The 22,052-nt window shown below is 50.8% G+C and overlaps 3 long non-coding RNA genes across 3 annotated transcripts; 1 reads left to right on the top strand and 2 right to left on the bottom strand.

Annotated features, from left to right (window-relative positions):
- The first annotated feature begins 23 nt into the window (after positions 1–23).
- On the top strand, positions 24–21,379 carry LOC309331653. Its single transcript, XR_014151929.1, has 3 exons — positions 24–262; positions 10,800–10,919; positions 20,590–21,379. It is a non-coding gene; the product is annotated as an uncharacterized lncRNA (long non-coding RNA).
- Positions 7,680–12,452, bottom strand: LOC309331655. The gene is made up of 2 exons (XR_014151931.1): positions 11,268–12,452; positions 7,680–10,650 (listed from the first exon to the last, which is right to left on the bottom strand). It is a non-coding gene; the product is annotated as an uncharacterized lncRNA (long non-coding RNA).
- LOC309331656 lies at positions 19,792–22,011 on the bottom strand. The gene is made up of 2 exons (XR_014151932.1): positions 21,917–22,011; positions 19,792–20,462 (listed from the first exon to the last, which is right to left on the bottom strand). It is a non-coding gene; the product is annotated as an uncharacterized lncRNA (long non-coding RNA).
- Between the last annotated feature and the right edge of the window lie 41 nt (positions 22,012–22,052).

The following is a 22,052-nucleotide window of genomic DNA, read 5'->3' as shown; positions in this document are numbered from 1 at the left end:
CCCGCAGGAATCGCCCCAGGTAGGAGGAGAAGCAGCGGCCGCGCCCCCCCCCCCGCCATGGGATGGGGTGGGAGGGAGGACCTTCAGGCCGGGGCGGGTCCCTCGCCAATGCGCGCTGCCGGGGATCTCCTCGGCTCCGGCTACCCCGAGGGGAAGGAAAAGAGGGAGCGTCACCGCCGCAGCCGTCGAGGGAGCTCCGTCTTTGGCCCTTGGCGAGCACCCCCTTCCCCGTCCGGCCCCGGGAGCGCTTCTCGTCCAAGAGGTGGGTGCTGCGGGTTTGGGGGCCAGGAGGCCAGCGCCCGCCCCTCCTTGCGCCTCCCCTGCCCCACTTCTGCTTCTCCTCTGCCCCCCACCCACACCGCCCCCATGTCTCCGCGGGATATGGTGATTGGGGGGGGGGGAATCCTAGGGGTAAATAGCCCTTCCTCGCACTTCGCTCCCCAGCCGCTCTCCTACCCCCTGGCCACAGCCCCCTCTCCTCTCCTCCTCCAGGAATCCCGCGCTGCCCCCCAACACACGCGCGCGCGCCCGCGCGCGCACGGACCCAATTCCTCTCCGCGGGTGCTGAAGGAGCCTGCTGGGCTGGCGACACCTGGCGGTCGCCGCAGGAACTACAAAGCGGCGCTCCGCTTCATTCAGGCGCGCGGCTCCCGGGGTCCCGTCGGGCGCTTTTTTGGAGGCCTGGGACCGCTTTGAAGGGCCGGGGGAGAGGGGTCCAAACGGGGAGTTCTCAGCGGAGGAGTTGGGATCCTGAACTCTTCCAGTAGCATTCCCTATCTGAATAAATAGCGTCTCTTTCGTTACAGAGATATATGTTTTTATACCAGAGAGGGTTGCTGTTGCGCGCTCAGGTACTGCTTGGGGGCTTCGCTTTGGGGGTGTCTGGTTGGCCACTGTGAGAACTGGGTACTGGGCTCGATGCCCCGCCCGGCCTGATCCTTATGGTGGCCCCCCTCTCCACCAATGTCCAGTTTTCATTCTTTTAAAACACAACACCCAAATCACCAGCCGCTCTGAACTGAGCAGGCAAGCAGGATTCTACCCAGTTCGTCACTCAGAAGTCACACAATCAGTCGTCCAGGTCCTGCTCGGGGACTTCCCATTTGGGGCATCTAGGTGGGCGCTGCGAAGACACTCGGCCCAGTCCTGCACTAAAGGGCCCTTCGGGTGATCTTCTCTTCGCATGTCTTCAGTGGCTTGGGGGGTGCGAGGACTTGGGAAGCCAAAGAAACCGGGAGTTTTGCACGGACAATGGGCCTCCCTTCCTGCTTCCTCGGGGTCTTTCTTTGCAGCCTCTCTCAAATTTGGGAAAGAGCCTCCGCCGCGTCGGGTCTTCTCCTGCAGCCAAAACCAACCCGGACCCCCGTTGCTATCAAAGCGACGGCTGTGGTCCTCAGCCGGGGGCAGGAACCGGCCAGGGAAAGTGTGTGAAAGAGAAAGTGGTGTTAATCCATGTGTGCATGCGTGTGTGTGTGTGTGTGTGTGTGTGTGAGAGAGAGAGAGAGAGAGAGAGAGAGAGAGAGAGCACCTTGTTTTTGTACGATGAGATTTCGAAACGAGACTGGGACCAGAGTCCTGTTTTCTCCTTAGTTGCTTCCAGCACTAACCACCCCGCTCCTTTCCCGCCCCCTCCATTTCCAGCGACCCAGTGTTGCCTAGTGGTTAGAGTGTCGGACTAGGACCTGGGAGAGACCAGGGTTCAAATCCCTCACTCGGCCAGGAAGCTCACCAGGTGACCCGGGGCCCGTCAGTCACTCTCCGCCTCGCCTACCTCGCAGGGTTGCTGGGTGGATGAAATGGGGGGAAGAGAACCACCTAGAGCTCCTTGGAGAAAAAAGGTGGGATTGAAATGCAATAAGTAAATAACCAAAATTAATTCTCTTTGACAAGTTACAATAAAGTAATACAGAATCTTATCGACGGGGACCTCCTTCCGTCTCCCTGCTTCCCGCTCCTCTAGGTCTTCCATTTTAGTCCCATCAGACCCACTTCACAAATTATGTGAAATCCATCTCTGGGTCCTGAAGGGCATTTCTCCCATTTCTTCATTATTTGGGGGGCGGGGGAGTGGGACTTAGACCGCTTTTCGAGTAGAGAGGGGTCCCATCCCAAAGCGGTTTAACAACGGAGTTCAGGCGCGATATGATTTTGAACCGGGAGAGCAGGGGGAGGCATCGTCCACACGAGACCCAGACCCAGAAGCGTGTATGTAAGAGAGAGATAGATGGTAAGATCCGTGTTTTATTCCCCGCGCCTTCGAAACCTCAGTGCATTTCTCTAGGCCGGCGAGGAAAAAAAATATTATGCAGGAGTCCGTGTTCAGACGACTACGGCATAAAAACCCGCATGAGCAGCGCTCTAAATACCAGATCCCTCCACTCTCTGAACACGGGTTAGGACTTGGAGACTGGATTTTTTGGGGAGAGGGGAGCTCTACTAATATTCCCTGCAGGCGAACCCGCCCCCTCCTCGTCGATTGACAAACGGTTGGACGGGTGAAACTACTTGCTTCTTTCAAAGATTTATAAAACGCTTGATCGAAAGAGATTCTCCGGCTCTGCTTCCCCCGGGTTAAATCGAGGGTTAAGCTTAGCCGCCAGCGATTTCGATTAAGGAGCAAAAATGGACCCGAGGAATATAAGGCAATATATTTTTTTATTGCGCCTCTTCTTCCAAAAAAGGATTTAAAATGAATGGAATCGTTTGCTTCCTTGGCTGGAGGAGCGAGACGGTTTTTCCTCAGCCTTTTCAAAGGCTTGAAAACGACAAGAAACGCGTTAACGAATTAATAACAAAAACTTCTCAACTTAAAACAACACAACGCAATTGAATTTACAACCGCATCAAAAACGCCTGAAAGGGGATTTTGGGGAAGGATCGATGGATTCTGCTGGAAGCCACCCAGGCGCGCCCAACTTTGGAGAGGGAGAAGAGGCCCTTTTTTAGGCGTTTGGAGATCGCGGGCCCGCCGACCCGGGGATGCGCGCCGGAGGCTGGTTTCATTTTCGCCTCTCTTGCGTCGCAAGCCCAGGCGGACGGCTCTCCTTTCCATCGCTCTTTAGGAGATTCCCCCCACTCAACTTTTGAAAATATTCCTCTCCCCTCCCCCCACAAGGGCGTGCTGGGCGCCTTCCTCTCCTCCGGGGCTTTAAAAGACTGGCGTACTTGCCGCTTTGCGAGGCGAATTTCGAGGTCGTTACCGTGGATTTCTCCCGGTTTTTGAGCGAGAATAACAATCGCATTTCAGGAACAGCATGTGCAAATCCCCACACCCCAGTTTATAATTATTATTGCTATTATTACTATTTTATTAATTGCTAATTTAATTTAGTTATTGTAATAACCGTTGCTGTTGCTATCAATAACACCAACAGGAATCTAGGTCGTATTTGTTTTTTTTATTTATTTTTATGCTACCTTGTCAGCCTCTTCGCGACTTCAGAATGTTTCCAAAGAATAATATTAATTGATTATTTCCGTGGGATCGAACGCCTTGCTCTGGCGCCCGCTCCCTTTGCCGAAAGGCGCCCAGGGGCCACACCACCCGGCCTGCGGACCCCTTCCCATCTCGCTGAGGGGGGAGAAAGGAGAAGAAACCCGGAAAGCGAGGTAACTTGTCTGCCCTAGGGAGGGCTGCCCCGCCCCGCCCCGGGACGAGGGGAGACGAAGTTCGCTTTTATCCCGCTTTGAAAGGGCTCCGCTCCCCTTCCCCCGCCTGTCCCCCGCCCGGAAGATTTTCAAATAAGAAGCTTAGCAAATATGAAAGTCTGAGGTGTGTGACACAGCTGCTCGAAAGCAAAAGCAGCAGTCACGTACCCACAACGAAAGGAGGCAGGAAGGAACAGAAACGGAGTCTGCAGGCGGGGCTAGTCCTACTCGGAGTAGACGTATTAACTGGCACGCATAACTTAGGTCTAATGATTGCAGTGGGTAGAGCTGAGTAGGGGATCACTCCTCGTGGCCCTGCTTCTGTTATTAAAAACTGATAAACCCGGTTCACTATCCTCCTGGGCGCCCCCAACCACTTTTAGTGGGGGTCCGCCTTATTTTAATTCGGGGTTCTCTGATGCCTTCGATAGGCTTTCAGAGGTGCGTCCGGAGAAACGGTGTGTCCAGGCTGACATAATGAAATGCAAAACAGTAACAATCAATTGCACGTTTAGTCAAAATCCAATTAAATTTTGTTTAATTAATGCTACAAAATGGATGAGCCTGATACAGTGACAGCAGCATTTCAAAGTCTGATTGTCATCTCCGGTGCCCCCCTTGCCTCTTAGCACACGCACACACACACACACACAGCCACCCCACCCCCCAAGGTGCTACTATCCTTTTTGGGAAATGCTGGTCTAAGCCACCATCAGGCAGACAGGGGCAGGTCTACAATAGCAGGAGAGGCCAAGAGGAACTTGGAGACTTAGGTCTGGGCACCTGCCTGTCTCTTGGGGACAGAGGGGAAAGTCCCAACATCTTCATCCCATCCCATGACCCCAGAAAAGGAGTGTGGCCTCCCCAGTGGTGGCTCTGGCTTGCCGAATTTTGCAGACAAGCAAAATTACGGATGGTTCTTTATAAACCGTAGCTTGCCTTCCCTACTCTCATTTTGCTGTCTTTTCAAATGCCCATTGTTGACTGCTGCCTCAGTTTAAGGAAGAGGCTCTACCCGTTTCAAAATGGGCTCCCTGCAACCCATAATAGCTCAGGTCACTTGGCTTCATTTTGGCAGGCGGAAATGTCCCCAGAGTACCTAAACGTAAACCACTTCAAGGTTGTTGACAACCAAGCTGTATATAAAGGAATGAAGACATAAAATTGCCAGATGCAAGCTTTGGAGTCACACAGGACTTTTGCTTCAGGATGAGTCCTCAAAAGAGAGAGATAGGGTCCTGTGTGACTCAGAAGCTTGCACCTTAAAATGCCAAGGTACGAGGGAAACGTTGACCCTCCTATCTTCCTATATGGCAACTTTCTTCAAGCTGCTGCCCTCTGGGACTGCAACTCTCATCAGCCAGATTTAGCTGTGCCGTCTAATAGTCCTTGACAGAACTCTCCACCACAAATGTGCCTAATCCCCCTTTCAGAGGCACCTAAGACCATCACATGGTTGTGTTATTCTGGGCTGTATAAGCAGGGAGTTCCTCAGATCCATTTAAAATCCCCTGTCAGCCACACAATCCCAAAGTTCAAATGTTAGGAGAGAAAATATACATATGTTTATAAAACTTTTATCTAGTAGGGAGAGCAAACCTCAGACCCAGAGGAGAAATTCGGCCCCCAAGGGCTTCCCATCAAGCCCTTGGGACTTGCCCCAGGCCACACCCTCTTTCCCTAGCCTCTGATTGGCCCTGCATTGCAGGGTTTGGATGGCCTTTGGGGGTCCCTCCCAAGTCTACAGTTCTGATTCTGCTTCTCGCTCGCTTGCCTGAATTGAAGATGGAGAGTTTTATGTGCAGGACCTCTGTTTTTGTATACAAAAATACAAATCACACCTGTGGCTCCGCCCTCTTTTCCCTCTGGCCCCACCCACTGCTGCCATGTTGCCAGTGAGGTAGTGTGGCCCTCAGTCTGAAAAACCCCCACCCCATGACCCTTGTCCTGCTGAATCCTTCCTGACACACATCCATCCTAAACAACTCCCCATGCTTTCCTCGTAGTTTCCTGGTCAGGAACAAGGCTGGATGAGCCCTTGTTGGTTGCCTGCCCAGAAGTGCCACAAATGAGGCTGGGGGTGGCTTTGGCCCAAGGTAAGGTCAGGCTGGTTTTTTCTCCTGTTGTGGAAATGGAGTGGGGTCTGGACTGAGGGAGAAAGAACGTGTGGAGGCTGACAGCTTTTGTTTCCCCTTTCCCACTGTGCCACACATGACCGCAGCCTTGTCCAAGCTCCCCCTCCCTCTGTGCAGAGTTGCAGCCCTGCAGGGCTGCTTCTTAAGGGGAAACAAAGCACAAAAAACAGGTCTCCAAGCCCACAATGGCCCTGAAGTCCCTGTAAGGCTGTGAGGCTGACACCATGGTTTGCACCCTGCTTAAGAAGTTAAGAACCTCAGAAGATCATGGCTGCTGGATCAGGCCAGAGGGGGCCCATCTAGTCCAGGATCCTGCCCTCACAGTAGCCACCTAGGTGCCTCTTTTGGGAAACCCACAAGCAGCATTCGAGCACAAGAACGTCTGCTTCTCTGGTTCAGAGACTGCAGCCTGCATTTCCTTTGAGAATCAGTGGTTCCCAAATTTTGTGATGGGCCACACTCCCCACCCACCCACTTGGTTGCCTAAGTTCTTCATCCCCTGCCTTCTTAAAAGAATTATTCAGAATAGTGGTTTGCAAGACCCACTGAGGAAAGACCAGAATGCTGTAAAAATCAGAACAGTAACAATTAATTGAACGTTTATTCAAAAGCCAATGAGAACTATTTAGTTTGATTAATTCAACACAGCAGGTGAAATCGGTCCAACTTTTCAAAGTCTGATAGTCACTCACACCTCCAGCCCCCCCTGCCTCTTAGCAGCCCCCCAGGTAACCCTCTCCAGGCAGCGTTAGGAACTGGGATAGAAAAACTAGGAGCCGAATGGCTCCTGGGTGCTGGTTGTGGATGCCAAAAGAGAATGTCTAGTTGCCACTTCTTATTTATTACTTTTGATAAGCATGAATTACCGTAATATGCAATTCACATAAGTAACACATTGTTAATATCACATTTTTAGCAGAAATTGTTGATACATGTTTAATTTGGTGTTGACAATAAAAATATTGGTACCATACTTCAGTTTTCAAAACACTCTACTCTTTATTGTTACATTTATTAATATATTGTCTATCTTTAGCATATACTTTGAGGCTTCAAAGCACATACATTTCAGGAATCCTTGAGTGTCAGCCAGGTCCCAAAAAAAAAAAAAAAAAAAAATGGCACCCAGACTCTTTGAGGTGCTCACAAATGGAGAATCTTTAGGTGCAAAATGTGCCTGGTGCTCTGCTAACTGCAAACCCTGCTTCTAGAGGGCTCTACCACCCACTTGCATGCAAACTGGCATATAGAAGACCCAGACCTGCACTTTTTGGCGCCAGAGGCATAGGAAGGTCAGGTGGTGCCCGGTGTGGAAAATTTCTTGTCACCCCCCCCCCCCACATTGATTGATTTATTTTTTTGCCTGCAAAAATGGTTTTATGTTGTGAGGGTGGGCAGGATATAAATAAAAGTTGTTTATTATTATTATTATTATTCCTTTGTAAGAAAATATGTTGTTGTTTAGTCACGAAGAGTCAGACATGACTAAACGACTAAACAACAACATATTTTCTTACAAAGGAATAATAATAATAATAATAAACAACTTTTATTTATATCCTGCCCGCCCTCCCCGGCCGAAGTCGGGCTCAGGGCGGCTAACATCAGATACATAACATTGGTATAAAATGAAACAATAATTAAATTAATCCTAAAAACATGTCAAAATCAAATTAAAGTCTAATTAGATGGCTTTCTGCAGGGTTAGGGATGGGAACAGTAAGTGCTCCACTGAACTGAAATTTCAGCCTTCACGACATAGGAAAACGACCAAGTAAGCAGCTATTTTTGTGGAGGAGGGTCAAGATATTAACTGATATGCATGAAATTTCATATATAGCTATGTAATCCCTAGTGTAGTAAGAGAAGACCTTTGGAGCAGGCTTTTTTTAAAAAAGTTTTTATGAACTGCCCTAGTAGGGCAGTAATTGTTCCTTGATAATTTGTCACACACACCCCTCCATGATGGCACCCGGGGCGACCTGCCCCCTTCCTATGCCCCTGCTTGGTGCCCACCCACTGAGCCAGGGAGCCTCCAGGGCAGAGCCCAAATGCAGCCCTCCAGAGGCCTCTCTCTCCGGCCCTCGGAACCCTCCCCAGGCCACTCCCCTCCTTGGACTCTGATCCTTTTCTTCTCTGGAAGGAGGATGGAGAGAGAGAGGTGGGTGGGTGACCGTGGGTAGAAACATGCCTGCTGCACAGAGGTAAAATTTGCTCTGGGACACTTATTTGATTTTTAATTATCATTCTATAACATTTATGCACCTTGATGTCATCCATCTGTCTCGAGAGACAATGGTGTGTCAAACTGCTGGATTAGCAGCAGCGCAGTGACCTCCTCGAGGCACAAGCCTGGCCAGTGTGTCTGGAGGTCCTGGGCTGCCCAGACGACAAGACCCGCTCTCTGATATGGTCCAAAGGGAAGCAGAGCAAGACACCTGGCACCCTCTGATTGCAAAAAACCAACAGACAACCTCAAACCTGTTTATGTACTTATGTTCCAGTTGTGACACCCACTTGTTTGTGTATTATGTTGATTGTTGATGCGTTGTCGAGATTATTTAAAGTAAAACATGAAAATGCATTTTTAAAAGAGTGAAATGTGCCTTTGTCATCCCGCCCACCACTGACATATGGGCCCCTGGGAGGGGACCTAGAAGGGAAGGCAGCCCCCCTCCACTTCTGGACTAATAGCCCTCCTCCTCAATTTTGGGCAAATCTGGCCTCTGTTAAAGAGACCCCATTAGAGAGACTGCATCTTCAGCAGACTGCCAAACAGATGGTGGCCAAATTTATTTGCCTGACGGTCAGCCAGTGCTATAATGTTGTTGTGAAAAATGGTAGGGTTTTTTTTCCTTGTGACAGGCCAAAGGACATCTTCCTTTCCCCATTGCACAGCCAACTTATGGAATTCACTGCCACATGATGGCTTTGAAAGCGGGCTTTGCACTTTCTAGGGACGGGTGACGTGAGGAGGCCTTGCCGCGTCCTGCTTGCTGGACTTCCTGTTGTGGCGTCTGGTGAGAAACAGGAAGTTTGCCTCAGGGGCCTTTTGCCCTGACCCAGCAGGGCTCTGATGCCGGTGAGGTTTCCAGGACAGATCTCAGAGTCTTGCATTTCCCTTTCTCACTGAGCCTTCCGCAAGGAGGACCGCCACCCTCCTCCTCTTCATCTTGTTGCAATGGAGAGATCTTCAACGACGTTTTCTTCTGACCCGATGCCCCCTTCATTAAAAGGAAGGCGCTCCCAGGCCAACAAGGGTGGGCTCGAGTCCCAGTGAATTTTTTTTCTGGGCCCCCCAGCAAGGGGCAAACTGGCTGAAAACCTTTACACAGGGTATGAAATGAATGTGTGGTCTTAATTTTATGTTAATAATAATAAATGTTATAACATTTGTACCTGTTGAATCCGAGAATCCGAGAACTGTAGAACTGGAAGGGACCCAAGACCCTAGTCTGACCCCCTGAAATGCAGGAATCTCAGCTAAAGCATTCAGGAAAGATGGCCGTCCAACCTCTGCTTAAAAACCCACAAGGAAGGAGAGTCCACCATCTCTCGTGAAAGCCCGTTCCACTGTCAAACAGCTCTTACTGGCAGAAAGTTCTTCCGGATGTTTAGTTGAAATATAAAACTTTGCAGAGCGTAGAGAAAGTGCATAGACTTCTCAATGTAATACTAAAACTCAGCAGGGTCATCCAATGAAATGGAATGTTGGAAGATTCAGGGCAGTTTTAGAGTTAAACTGTGGAACTCCCTGCCACAGGAAGCAGTGATGGCCACTGATCTGGATGGAGGCAGCCACACTTCTGAGTACCAGTTATGGGAACCACAGGAGGGGAGAGTGCTGTTCTTGCGCTCAAATCCTGCTTGCAGGTGGGGTTTCCCATGTGGGCACCTGGTTGGCAGCTGTGAGAATAGGATGCTGGACTGAATGGACCAGCAGGCTCTTCTGATATTCTTCCCCAACCTTACCTGCCAGAGACTGAATCGTGGACCTTCTCACCAGGCAGAGCTGGCCCTCTTCCTCTCTGGCTACGACCGCCTTTTGTGATAATCTCTCTGGGATGATCGAAGGAGATGGAGGAAGAGGTTTTTCCAAATGATGCTCCATTTCCTTTGGGACACCTGGAGAGGACAGGTTGGAGGCAAAGTCCTTTTCCGAACCAGAGATTATGGGATCCTCCCCCCACTCCCCACTCCATGCTTAGCAATGGGTGCAAAGCGAGGAGTTTGCCAAATATGCAGAGAGGAGGAACATTATTTGGCAGGAGGCAGAACCCAGCTTTGAAGGCATCCGATGATCTCACTGTTGGTTCTGCATGCATGGCTGGGAACCAGGGCGGCTGATCAGAGGAAGCTGCGCTATCCAGAGTTCAAGTCTCCAGAGTTTCAGAAAAGCTGCACTCGGGAGAGTCCAGGGGTTGAGACTGAGGCCTCTGAGCAACGTCCCTTGTCCCTTTCCGTAGTTAGATTCCAGTCCTCCTGGTTCTTAATGAAGGGCTGGTTTCGTCTGGAGCATAGGAAGCGAGTCGCAATTCCAAATAAAGGAGGGGTTTAAATCAGAATAGCTGGCCTATACGAATCAGGTCCTTGTGTCCGTGTAACTCAGTACTGCCCCTGAGTGGCTCTCCAGAAATTCAGGCAGGGAACATTCCCAGTCCTACCTGTGGCAATGTTGTAGATACTAGGAGAGGATATATTGATTTAATAGTATCCTTCCTAACTCACGCTTGTGAGTCAACAGCAGAGTGCATTCCCCAATATACAGCAGGAAGCGAATTGGTAGATTGGTTTGAATCTCTTAAGCAATCTAATATGGCTTTGTTCAGATTGGGTTCTGTTCCTGGGAAGACCTCTCATGTCCCTCCTAAAAAGAATAAAGACGAAACAAGCTTCTTTTAAAAGTAATAAGAAGTCACGCCCACCTACCTGGTCACATGAAGGGAGAGGATGCTCCAGGTGGAATAGGAAGTTCAACTGGCTGGATCAACACTCCCCTATCTGTGTCCACTCTAGGCAAACAGGAAGCGTTGTACTTGACGGCTTATGTTACATCCCACACCACTTGGGGATGCTGCCAGGAACTGAACTTGAGACCTCCTACCACTAGGCAACACTCCTTTCCTTCAGAATAAGGTAGGCTTCCACTCTTCATGGTTCCTAATGAAGGACTGAGTTCAATAGAAACATAGGAAGAACTTTCTGGCAGTAAGAGCTGTTTGACAGTGGAACGGACTCCCTCCCAAGTCCTTCCTTGGAGGTTTTTAAGCAGAGTCTTGGATGCTTTAGCTGAGATTCCGGCAATTGCGGCAGGTTGGGCTGGATGACCTTTGGGTATCCCTTCCAACTCTGCATTCCTTTGATTCTATGAGGAAGCTGCCTTATACTGAGCCAGACCACTGGTCCACCTAACTCAGTATTGCCTACAGTGATCGGCAGCAATGGCTTTCCAGGATTTAAGGCAGGGGACGTTCGCAGCCCTACCTGAAGATGCTGTTGCGGATGGAGCCGCATCTCAGCAGTGGAGCAGCTGCTCTTAATTTACTTTTATTCGATTTCTCGCCTTTACCCCCAAGGTCCCAGGGATAGGCGACAACAATAAAGCGTGCAACTGTAAAACAGGAAAAAAAATAGGCACAAATGTAAAACAAGTGTTTAGATCCAATTAAAACCACTTCCGTAATGATTCCATATATAGAAAATGATACAAACCAATTTACCAAAAAATATCACGTATGAAAACAGTCTGAAATTTGTTCCAGTGCAGATGGAGACCTTCAGGAGGCAGCAAAACGGCAACAGAGATGTCTAATAGTGCAAGGAGGAGGTGCCACCACACACAAGGCCCTGTTCCTGCATTGCATTGCATGAACCCACTTTGCAGACAGAAGATCCCGCGTCCAATCCCCAGTGGCGTCTCCAGTTATAAAGGCTCAAGGAGCACCAGATGCTGCAAAAGGCAGACATCTCTGCCCTGAGAGCTTGGAGAGCCGCTGCCGGTCAGAGCCGACAGTACTGGGCTGGGTAAGCAAGGAGTCTGGTCCTGCATCCAGAAGTTCCCTGGTTCCATTCCCACATTTTCAAAAACAAAGAAGCAGCCGCTTGAGCCAGCAGGACAAAACGGCCCGAGACTTGGCGAGGCAGCATCACAGACACAAAACTTGACTCATACTTCTGAGTCAAGATGCCAGACAAAGAGGCAGTGGCAGTGGAGCAGTCAGAGTGCCAGCCTAGAACCTGGGAGGCCCTGGGTTCAAGTCCCTGCTCAGCCAAGAGGCTCGCTGGGGTGACCTTGGGCCAGTTGCCATCTCTCATCCTGGCCCGACTCAACATCGGGAAGAACATTCTGACAGTCAGTGGGACAAACTCGCTTGGAAGTGGGAGGGCTCTCCTTCCTGGAGGTCTCCAAACAGAGACTGGGAGGCCACCTGCCAGGGATCCTTTGGCTGTGATTCTTGCAATGCAGGGGGTCAGACTAGATGGTCCTTGGGGGACCCCTTCCAACAATTCTTACTCGTCTAACCCACCTTGCAGGATTGTTCTGAGGAGCAAATGGTGAGACAAAGAAGTATCTGTGTCCCACTGAACTTATAAATAAATGAATTTCAAAACAAAACGAATAAATACCGTGCATTGCAAAGAAAGGCTCCCCTCGTATTGCATTTCCTTCCTGACCAAACTTACAAAAGGGGCACTATCAGAGACCCCCCCCCAAGGCACAAACTTAAGAAAGAAGGAGTATGGGGTTGGGGGGGTACTGAGCTCCACCCCCCAGAATTAACTCTCCTCTCTCGTCTTTGCCTCATCTTCAGCTAATTGTTGGAAACAATTCCTTTTCTCTCTCTCTCTCTTTTTTTGGAGAGGTTCTGGCATCATACTCTGCACGGCTGGTGTGAGGAATGGGTCCCCCAGGCCTAATCCAGGTAATTTATTGGTCTGTTATGTATAAATCACACAGGCAGCCCCCCCCCACCTCCAGGCAACCTGAAGACAAGCCGCTGAGTCCCTGAGGCCTTGCATTGACTGACATCTGAGGCTGCCCCTCCTGGAGAGGAAAGGGGCAGGGGGAGGGGGGAGAGAACATTGCCACAAGGTGTGGGGCAAAGACCCCCATTCTCTCTCACACGCACACCTAACAAGCACAAAGTACGGTTTGTGAAATCAGCTTAGCAGGAAAACATCAAGAGTCTGCTTTCCTCTGCAGCCTGATCTGCAATAATCAACAGGTGGTGTTTTGCAGGACTTGCAGGAACATAAGAATGGAAAAGCCTTTCAGGATCAGGCCTGGGCGGGGGGCTCATCTAGTCCAGCCTCCTGTTCTCACAGGGGCCAACAAGCAGCCCCTGAGCACAACACCACCCATCTAATTGTTGTTCCCCATCATCAGGTATTCAGAGGTAGATTGCTCCTGGGCATGGAGGTTCTGCTATCACAGTAGACATCCATATGGATAGCCCTGCTGGATCAAGCCAATGGCCCCTCTAGGCCGACATCCTGTTCTCAGTTGCTGGATCTGAGATCAAGGTGTGCTGCTTTAACCTTTTCCAGCTGAGGGCCACATTCTCTTCTGCAGCAGAAGCTGGGGGCCCGCATGCCAGTGGTGGGTGGGGCCAGAGGCAAAAGTGGGTGGGGCAACACATGCAAATTTTGCCTTCCCAGGATAGGTTGCTTTCTACACACACCTCGCCACCCTGGGGAGATTTTCAAGGGCCAGATAAGGGAGGTCTGGTGGGCCATATCCCTCAGGTGGGTTGAATGGGCCCCCACTGGCCTGACCCAGCTGCAGCCAGGCTCCTCCAATGCTCTTATAAAGGATTATGAAAATTCACAGAGGAAGGTAATGCTGTCAGTGTCTTCTAACTGCTATGGCTCTGTTCTCCCTGCCCTGGCGGAGGCAGTGAATGTATCTGCATGCCAGTCCAACTGGGCTGGGGAGAGCTGGCACACTCCGGTCCTGCTTACGGGCTTCCTTTCTTCCCCTAATTGGGCCACTGAGAGAAAAGGAAGCTGGACTCAGGGGGCCTTCAGGATTGTAAAACAGAACCTCCAATCGGAGGCCTGCTGTGATAGTAGACCCTCCACACCCAGAGGCAGTCTACCTCTGTATACCAGGCAATGGGGAAGAAACAGTGGAGAGTTGCTCAGGTCCCTTTGGGGCGTCTGGCTGGTCACAGTGAGGACAGGGCTCTGGACTCGATGGGCCCCCTTTGGGAAGGCCATTACCCAGGATTGTTAAACAGAACCTCCAGGCACAGGGGTAGCCTACCTCCAAACTGCAAGCTGGGAGAGCGCTGTTGCCTCCATGTCTGGCTTGTGGGTTTCCCGTTTGGGGCATCTGGTTGGATGCAGGGTACAAGACTAGAGGGGCCACTTTATGCCCAATCCAGCAACCCCCAGGCTCTGCTTATGTTCTTATGGAACCTCCAAAGGCACTTTATCTCGGGGCCATTTGGCAAGGACAGGAGGCTGGACTAGACGGGCCCCCTCTGGCCTGATCCTGCTTCTACAGGGCTCTCCGGGTGGCTCTCCACGCCGTGCCCAAGCGGGAACCGAGGAGGAAGGGCGAGAAACTGGTTTCGTGGCCCCTTGCTGGCTGCGCGCGGGCAGCGCGAGGCGCATTTCGGGGTGGCGCGCGCGGAGAGGGCGCCTTTCCCCTCAACGAGTTCCGCACATTGGAGCGAGGTTCTGGTGAACTCATTGGCGCGGCGGGGGGGGGGTCTGGGTGCCCCCTCCCTTCCCCGCCATTAATCACCGCGCGAGGAGGCGACGCAGGCAGGCCAGATGCGGGGAGCCAGCGCCTCTCTCCCTCCTCCTCCTCCTCCAGCAGCAGCTGCGGCTTTGGCGCATGCTCAGCGGTGGGCCCAGGACCGGCCTGACTTGGACAGGATACAAGCCCCCATTTCCGAGCCTCCCCCCTCAAAAAAGCCCCCCACACCTGGCTTCGATTAGCAGCGCCTTGGCTGCCCGCTCCAAACCACTCTCAGCGCGACGCCACGCTGGAGGCGCAGGGAACTGTTAATCCTCCTCCTGGCTCGCCCGTGCCAGGCCGGAGGACCCGGGCCGAAGGAAGCCCTTCCTGGGGAGATCGGGGGGGCGCCAAGGCCCAGCCACCCTGCCCTGGTTTCTCTCCCTGTCTCTCTCGGTCCCGTTGGCCAAACTCCCTGGCAACATCCCCACACGGGCTTCGGAGGGTGGGGTGTGGTAAGAAGCCTTCCTATCCCCCCTCCTCGAGAATCCAGAGAGCCCTCGCCCCCACTCCAAGGCTCTTCATCTGAGGAGTCCCTCCTCTCTGCCCACTCGCACCTTCAGGCCTCATCCTGCTCTCCACCCTCCCCATAATTGTGACTTAATCCTTTTGCAACTGGCTCTGGATTTGAGGAAAGTGGGGGAACCGTAAAGTCTCCTTTGGGTCTGGGAGGGAGGAAGGAAGGGGGGAAGGGACGTTCCCTGCCGTAATGCCAGACCCTCCAGTTTCTCCAGGGAGAGAGAGGCCCATCTCACTGGGCAAAGGAGAACTGGAGCAGGAAAGTCCTTAAGTGGACATTTGTAAAGAAACCGGAGGCTTTTCTCTTGGGCATGGTCGGCCAATTGGTACCAAAGAAAGATAAGACCTTTTTTATGTACGCAACCACAGCAGCAAGAATTCTCCTGGCAAAGTATTGGAAGATGCAAGAATTACCTACTCTGGAAGAATGGCAGACGAAGGTGACTGAATTTATGGGACTGGCAGAGATGACCGGCAGAATCCGTGATCAGAGGAGAGAGACAGTGGAAGAGGACTGGGAAAAATTTAAACTATATCTTAAGAACTGTTGCAAAATTTCAGACTGATAAAATGTTAAGGGTTAAGAAATAGAGAACTATAGCTGTAAATATTTAAGTCAAGAAAATTTTGAGGGAAATTAAATATTGAAAAGGAATGAAGGATTGCTAAAAACTTCTGAAACAGGGGTGCAGTGAAGGGGAGGCATGGGGAAGTCATGTGTTGTTTATTTGTGTGTTTTTTGTTTTATGAAAATTAATAAAAATTATTTTTTTTAAAAAAAAAAAAAGGAGAACTGGAGCAGGAGAGGGAGGCTCTGGCCAAGGTCTGGCAGATGGATGGCTTATGATGGGTGGGAAACAGCCAGGAGGGACGAGGGCTGCGAGGAAGCAGGTGGTGGAGAGAAGGGGTTCCCCCTTGTGTGCACACAAAATCATAGAACTGTAGAGCTCGAAGGGTCCCCCAATAGTCATCTAGCCCAACCCCTGCAATGCAGGAAATGCAGCCAATGGATCCCTGACAGGTGGCTACCCAACTTCTGTTGAAAAACCTCCAATGAAGCAAAGAATACTAGAATTGTGAGGTTGGAAAGGATCCCAGAAAGGCTGATAAGGACAAAATATTGGGGTACGCTACTTAAACCGTTTCCCAACTTTGCCAGGGTCTAGAGACCTGTGGGTTCAGACTTGATCAGGTTCAAGCAAGAGACCTCAGCCAGGCAAATCAAAGCAAAACAGCAGCCAGGAAGCCTTGATCATTTTATTGTTGCCATAAGGTTCCTAACTCCCAAGAAAAAACAGGGAAGAAAAAGCCCAGAACAAAGGGCATATGGGCTGTTAAGAGTTGTGGGATATAATATCACTGACACAGTCAAATACAACATTTCCTTTTTTGCCCCGAGTGTACACACAGGGAATGTTGCTCCAGCCAGGAGGACTTCCTGTCACACCTGGAGCATCCTCCCCCTGCGTGTGACCAGGGAGATGGGCGTGACGCTGGCAGACTCTACAAAAGGGCCAGTCACGCAGCCACTGTTCTCTCTTGATCCTTTTTCTCCATTTTTCCTTTTGCTGTCTGCTGGCCCTCAGCCAGCAGCACATGGGCTCATCCCTCACAGAGGATGAACCCACGCTTTTCTCTGTAACTGTAACTACAAGCTAAAGCAGGAGTAGGCAACCTAAGGCCCGGGGGCTGGATGCAGCCCATTCGCCTTCTCAATCCAGTCGGCGGACAGTCCGGGAATAAGCGTGTTTTTACATGAGTAGAATGTGTGCTTTTATTTAAAATGCATCTCTGGGTTATTTGTGGGGCATAGGAATTTATTCATTCCCCACCCCCCAAATATAGTCCAGCCCCCCACATGGTCTGAGGGATGGTGGACCAGTCCACAGCTGAAAAAGGTTGCTGACCCCTGAGCTAAAGCCTGCTGTGAACTGAATGCAAGTTAACCTTCTCATTACTTTTAAAAGAAGACTGTTGTGTCATTATTGTTTTTAAGAGGGAACTAAAGGGGATTTACCAGGAACAATCCAATCTGGACAAGCCAGACTGGATTGCTTAACTCAAATGGTTCTAAGAAATCCATCCACTCGCTTCCTGCAATGTACAAGGGGATGTGCTCTGCTCTAAGCTCACTAGCGTGAGTGAGGAAGGATAATATTTAATCAATATATCCTCCCCTACTATCCTCGAAAAATTCCCACAAGAGTTCCCACATTTCCCCATGATACATTTAACACAGCAGCATCAAAACATCATCGGTATGTCACGGAAAAAGCTGTGGCGCCAGGCAGAAACCTTGAGATCCAGACGTGCCCCTGTCCATCATGCGTGGTTCAAGTGCACACTTCACGCGAGTTAATGAAAATATCTACATATCCTAGGTGTGCGTGGGCGTCCCAGTTCCATTCGTTCCATGAGTCAGGTCCCCTCCCCTCCATTCTTGGACCACAATTTTTATTACCCTTTGGAACTAAATGAAACCAACTATTGGGCTATTTCTTTGGTGAGTTTCTATGTTTGGGAACGGGGTCTCCTTGCCCAGGGCAGGTTGTCCAATGGAGGGGAATGTATTGAAATCAGTGGTGGTGTTTGCATGTAACGCCGTGCGGCGGAACGAGCTCCTCTGCTCTGGAAATGGATGTTGTCAAATTCACACGAGCTCAGGAGGCCAACGCTTCAGATGTGTTGGCTGGGTAACTTCCCCCCCCCAATTCCCCCCCCCCCGTAATAAAACCATCCTACCCATTCCCAAAGGGCCATCCTCTGTGGGTGCAGCAGAGATCCTGCTGGCGCCCCCGATAAGGAAAAGGCCTCTTTGCCAACCCTCTGGAGGGCTGAGGGTGCCCGGCCAGCCTTGGTGCTGCTGGCGTGTAATTGCCGCGTGTTTGCGTCACGCCCGCTCTGGCCCTGCAGTACCTTCCTGTGGCCACCGGGTGGCAGCACCTGCCCCAGCTAGTGCGCCCGTTGCCGGAGCAGCAGCGACGCTTGCTGACGCTGCTCAGCGAGTGACGAACGTAGCAGCCGGGGCGAGGTGGGGGGTTGGCATGGCTTGGCTTGGCTTTGCCTTGCCCGGTGGGTCGGGAAGGACGTGCCCCGAATGCCACGGAGCCCCACAAACACTGGCCCCCTTCACCTCGGAGGCAGGCAGCTGGCAGCTCTTCTGCCTTTGCCAGCTGCATGACAGGCAAATATCCAACAGGGGACGCTGCGCTGATCGCAGCAAGCTACACCTGTTGGTTTTCCGCCTACTGTGTACCCAAAACCTAGGCTAGGACACATGGGCGGCTTCCTGTTCCTGACCTCCTAATCTTGCATCACTAATGTGTGTTTAATTATAAGGAGCCGGTATGGACTGCTAGGACCAGAACCTACCTCACAGGGATGTTGCGAGGATAACTGTGTACTCCGCCCCAAGTCCTTGAGGGATAGGGGGAATATAAATGTGACCAACCGATCATTCAGTCAAGCCCTTAACAGCTCAGGACCTGCTCAAAGCAATTCTGTTTAGGCAGAGCTTCTCCAGACATGAACTGTTGATGATAGGTGTTTTAGGCATGGATGTTTTAGTTGAGACTTCTGTATCGCAGGGGGTTGGTCTAGATGACTCTCAGGGTCCCTTCCAACTCTACAGTCCCGTGATTCTGTTAATCTGGTTTTTACCTAGTCATTATTTTAACTGTTTTTTTGAATTATTATTATTATTATTAATTTGTACCCCACCCATCTGGCTGGGTTTCCCCAGCCACTCTGGGCAGCTTCCACAAAGACCAAAAATACACTAATATGTCATACATTAAAAACTTCCCTGAACAGGGCTGCCTTAAGATGTCTTCTGAATGTCAGGTAGTTGTTTATCTCTTTGACATCTGATGGGAGGGCGTTCCACAGGGCGGGCGCCACTACCGAGAAGGCCCTCTGTCTGGTTCCCTGTAACTTGGCTTCTCACAGGGAGGGAACCGCCAGAAGGCCCTTGGCGCTGGACCTCAGCGTCCGTGCTGAACGATGGGGTTGGAGATGGGGGGTTTAAAATAGTTGTTCTTAATTGCTTTTTAACGGGTAGCTTTTGTAAAGTGCTTTGAAGGTTGTTTTTACAGTCAAGCGGCATATAATACATTTTATGAAACAAATCAGATCTATAACTCCCCTTTCCAAAAATGTAAGTGCTAAACTCAACACAGCAAAACATGGCAAGCAATAAATAAAATGCACCAGAAAATTTAAAAATCCAACATGGGCTTTCAGATCCCAGCAGCGCATAAGTTTGCTTGAAGCGACCAAATCTTCAGTGGGCCATTTTTTCCTCACAACAACCCTGCAAGGTAGGTTAAGCTGAGAGACTGTGACTGGTCCAAGGTCACCCAGTGAGAGCTTCATGTCTGAGTGGGGATTTGAACCTTGGTCTGACACCCTAACCACTGCACCATGCTGTCTCTCTTTCCATGACCTTGCCCATTGCACTTCCCATCTCACACTTTTTAAAGTAAGATGGTGAGCTATTATATATATATGGAATGTTCAGGGAGGCAGGAGAGGATATGTTGTTTATTAATATCCTTCCTAACGTGCGTTAGCAAGTTCCTTTACTTAGCAGAGTTTACATTCCCCTTTTACATACACAGCAGATAGCTGGTTGCAGGCTTGTGTAAGCCTCTCACTATTTTATACAATTCAATATTGAATTGTATATTCCTGGTAAGTTCCCTTTTATCCCTCTTAAAAGTATAAAGACATGACAATCTTAAAGTCAATAAAAGTTGTTTATTCACATCAGTTCACAATTGGATCCCTGATGGGAGATTTAGTTACAAATATACATATGTGCATCTACCCCATATGGGAGATTTGATCCCACTGCTTTTCTAGCTAAGAAGCTGGTTCAACGAGGAAGGAAGGAAGTGAAAAAGAGAGAGAGTGCCTTGGCCTTCTGTTACCTGGACAGGTAAGGTCACGCCCACCTCTGGTAACATGCAAAGGAAGGATGCTCCAGCCAGGAGGAAACAGGAAGTTTTCGACTGGCTTGACCAAACATCCCCCCCCCCCGCATGCCTTCTCTAGACGCTGCTGGACTGCAACTCCCATCATCCTCTCTGGCTGCTGGGAGTTGGAGACTAACAACATCTCGTGAATGGCAACCGATGCCCGCCCCCCATGTTAACGACCCCCTGCTGGGCCCTGTATGATGCGCAGTCCAAACCTAGGAATCTTTGCCTTGCATGTGTTGGCGTACAGCGGTTTGCAAAGGGTTAAAGCAGACGGAGAAGGGAAGTCCCAAATTCCTAAACTGTCTCCTTGTCCTTTGATCTCCGTGCTGACCTCTCCTTTAACGCCAGACTGATACTCTCGGGTTGCAGCTCTTACTTCCTGCCTCCCCCTCGTTTCTCTTGGGGGGAGTTCTTGCCTTTTTGGCTCTATCCCTGCGGGGAGAATTAAGGCGGCAAACGTGTCTTCGTTATATTGCTAAATCACCCAGAACTGGGAACTATTTTCCTATCCAAATACGCATTTCCTATAATAAATTTAACTTTCTTCTTCCAACAACAGTTCACCCAGAAGGAAGCCCAGCTGAGCAAAAGGGTGCTAACTCTGCAGGGACTGCGCTCAGGATCAGGGCCCCCCCCAGAATTTCCAGACGCGAGACCTTCAGGAGCTTCAGTCTGCTTCGTCGGAAGTAAAATGGACCTCGCAGAGCTGGTGGTGAGGACCACCATAAAGAGCGAGAAAACGGGGTGGTGGTCTGAACCTCCTCAAAGGGCGTGGGAAGGGCCTGAGAGAAGCTGCTTCTCCTGCGACGAGCAGCTGTTTGGTTTAGCCAATCCTCACCGACCCTCAAATGCTCCTCTGCAGCCTGAGGACTAGAACCTTGGGGATTCCTTAGGAGTGGAATTGAGAAGGGGTTCCCCACTGCCTGGCACAGGGTGGAGGGAAGGGGTAGTACTGGGCGCGAGGGATGCTGAGGTTTCCCTGTGGTCCGCAAAATTGTTTGGTTCCTGTGATATTATCAAGGTGAAGATTCTGCATTTCCCTTTAGAGGTTGATTGCCCGGCTGAGTTTCTGCCTGTCAGACAGCTATGAAAATAGGGATAGGGCTCTCTGGATGCCATTGGACCCCTTCATCAGCCCCAGCAGTAAAAAAAAAAAAAGAGAGAGAGAGAGAGAGAGAGAGAGAGAGAGAGAGAGATTTGGTAAATAATAAGATATAATAATACGAAGATGCGGTCCAGCAACATCTGGCTTTGCTTTCCATGATCTCTCTCTCTCTCTCTCTCTCTCTCTCTCTCTCTCACACACACACACACACACTCTTTCTTTACACCCACCCGCACTCCGAGAGAAAGCGTCCCTCGCGAGTAGAGGAAGGAAAATGCGCTTTGCACATGCTCAGAGGACACCTCCCAACGTTCAGCTCTGGCAACAATTGCGGTGGCAAAATGACTGTTTCAGTCCCAGGAGAGAGAGAGATGAGCCTCTTTGAGGTGCGGGGAGTGGGGTTCAGAGGTGGTGGGGCGCGTACCTGTAAGGGGTTGAAGCGCCTGCAAACCTGGCGCAGAGTGTTGGGAGGGGGCGTCCTTGGGTGTGTGGGCTGCTGCGGGGGAGGAAGAGGAAGAGGTGACTAACCTGATCTCTGCGCCCACCTACCCACCCCACGCTTCCTTTCCCCACTCCCCACGCCTCGCGCATCCCTCTCTCCATTTCTCTCTCCATCCACCAGTTTCTTCCAGACTTTTCTCTTCCTAGCGCTGCAGCAGTTCCGGGGCATGGGCAGAGAGAGAGGGGTGAGCTGCGTCCTTCACCTGGGGAGCGGGTTTGGACTCGGAGCCCAAAGCCCGACAAGGAGGGGTGGACCAGCTCAGCGGGGGGCCCTCCCTACCTTGGCCCGAGGCGAGGGACCCAGGCATCTTCCCTGCATCAGCAGCAGCCTTCATCCCTGGTTGCCATGGAGACCACAATGATGCTTTTCCAGGGCAGAATGTGAGGTCAGGGGAGGGGGGTGGGAGGAGGACGAG

The sequence above is a fragment of the Podarcis erhardii genome (genome assembly GCF_964252035.2).
Source record: "Podarcis erhardii genome assembly, chromosome: 16".
NCBI lineage: Eukaryota > Metazoa > Chordata > Lepidosauria > Squamata > Lacertidae > Podarcis > Podarcis erhardii.
This window is presented reverse-complemented; position numbering and strand designations above follow the sequence as displayed.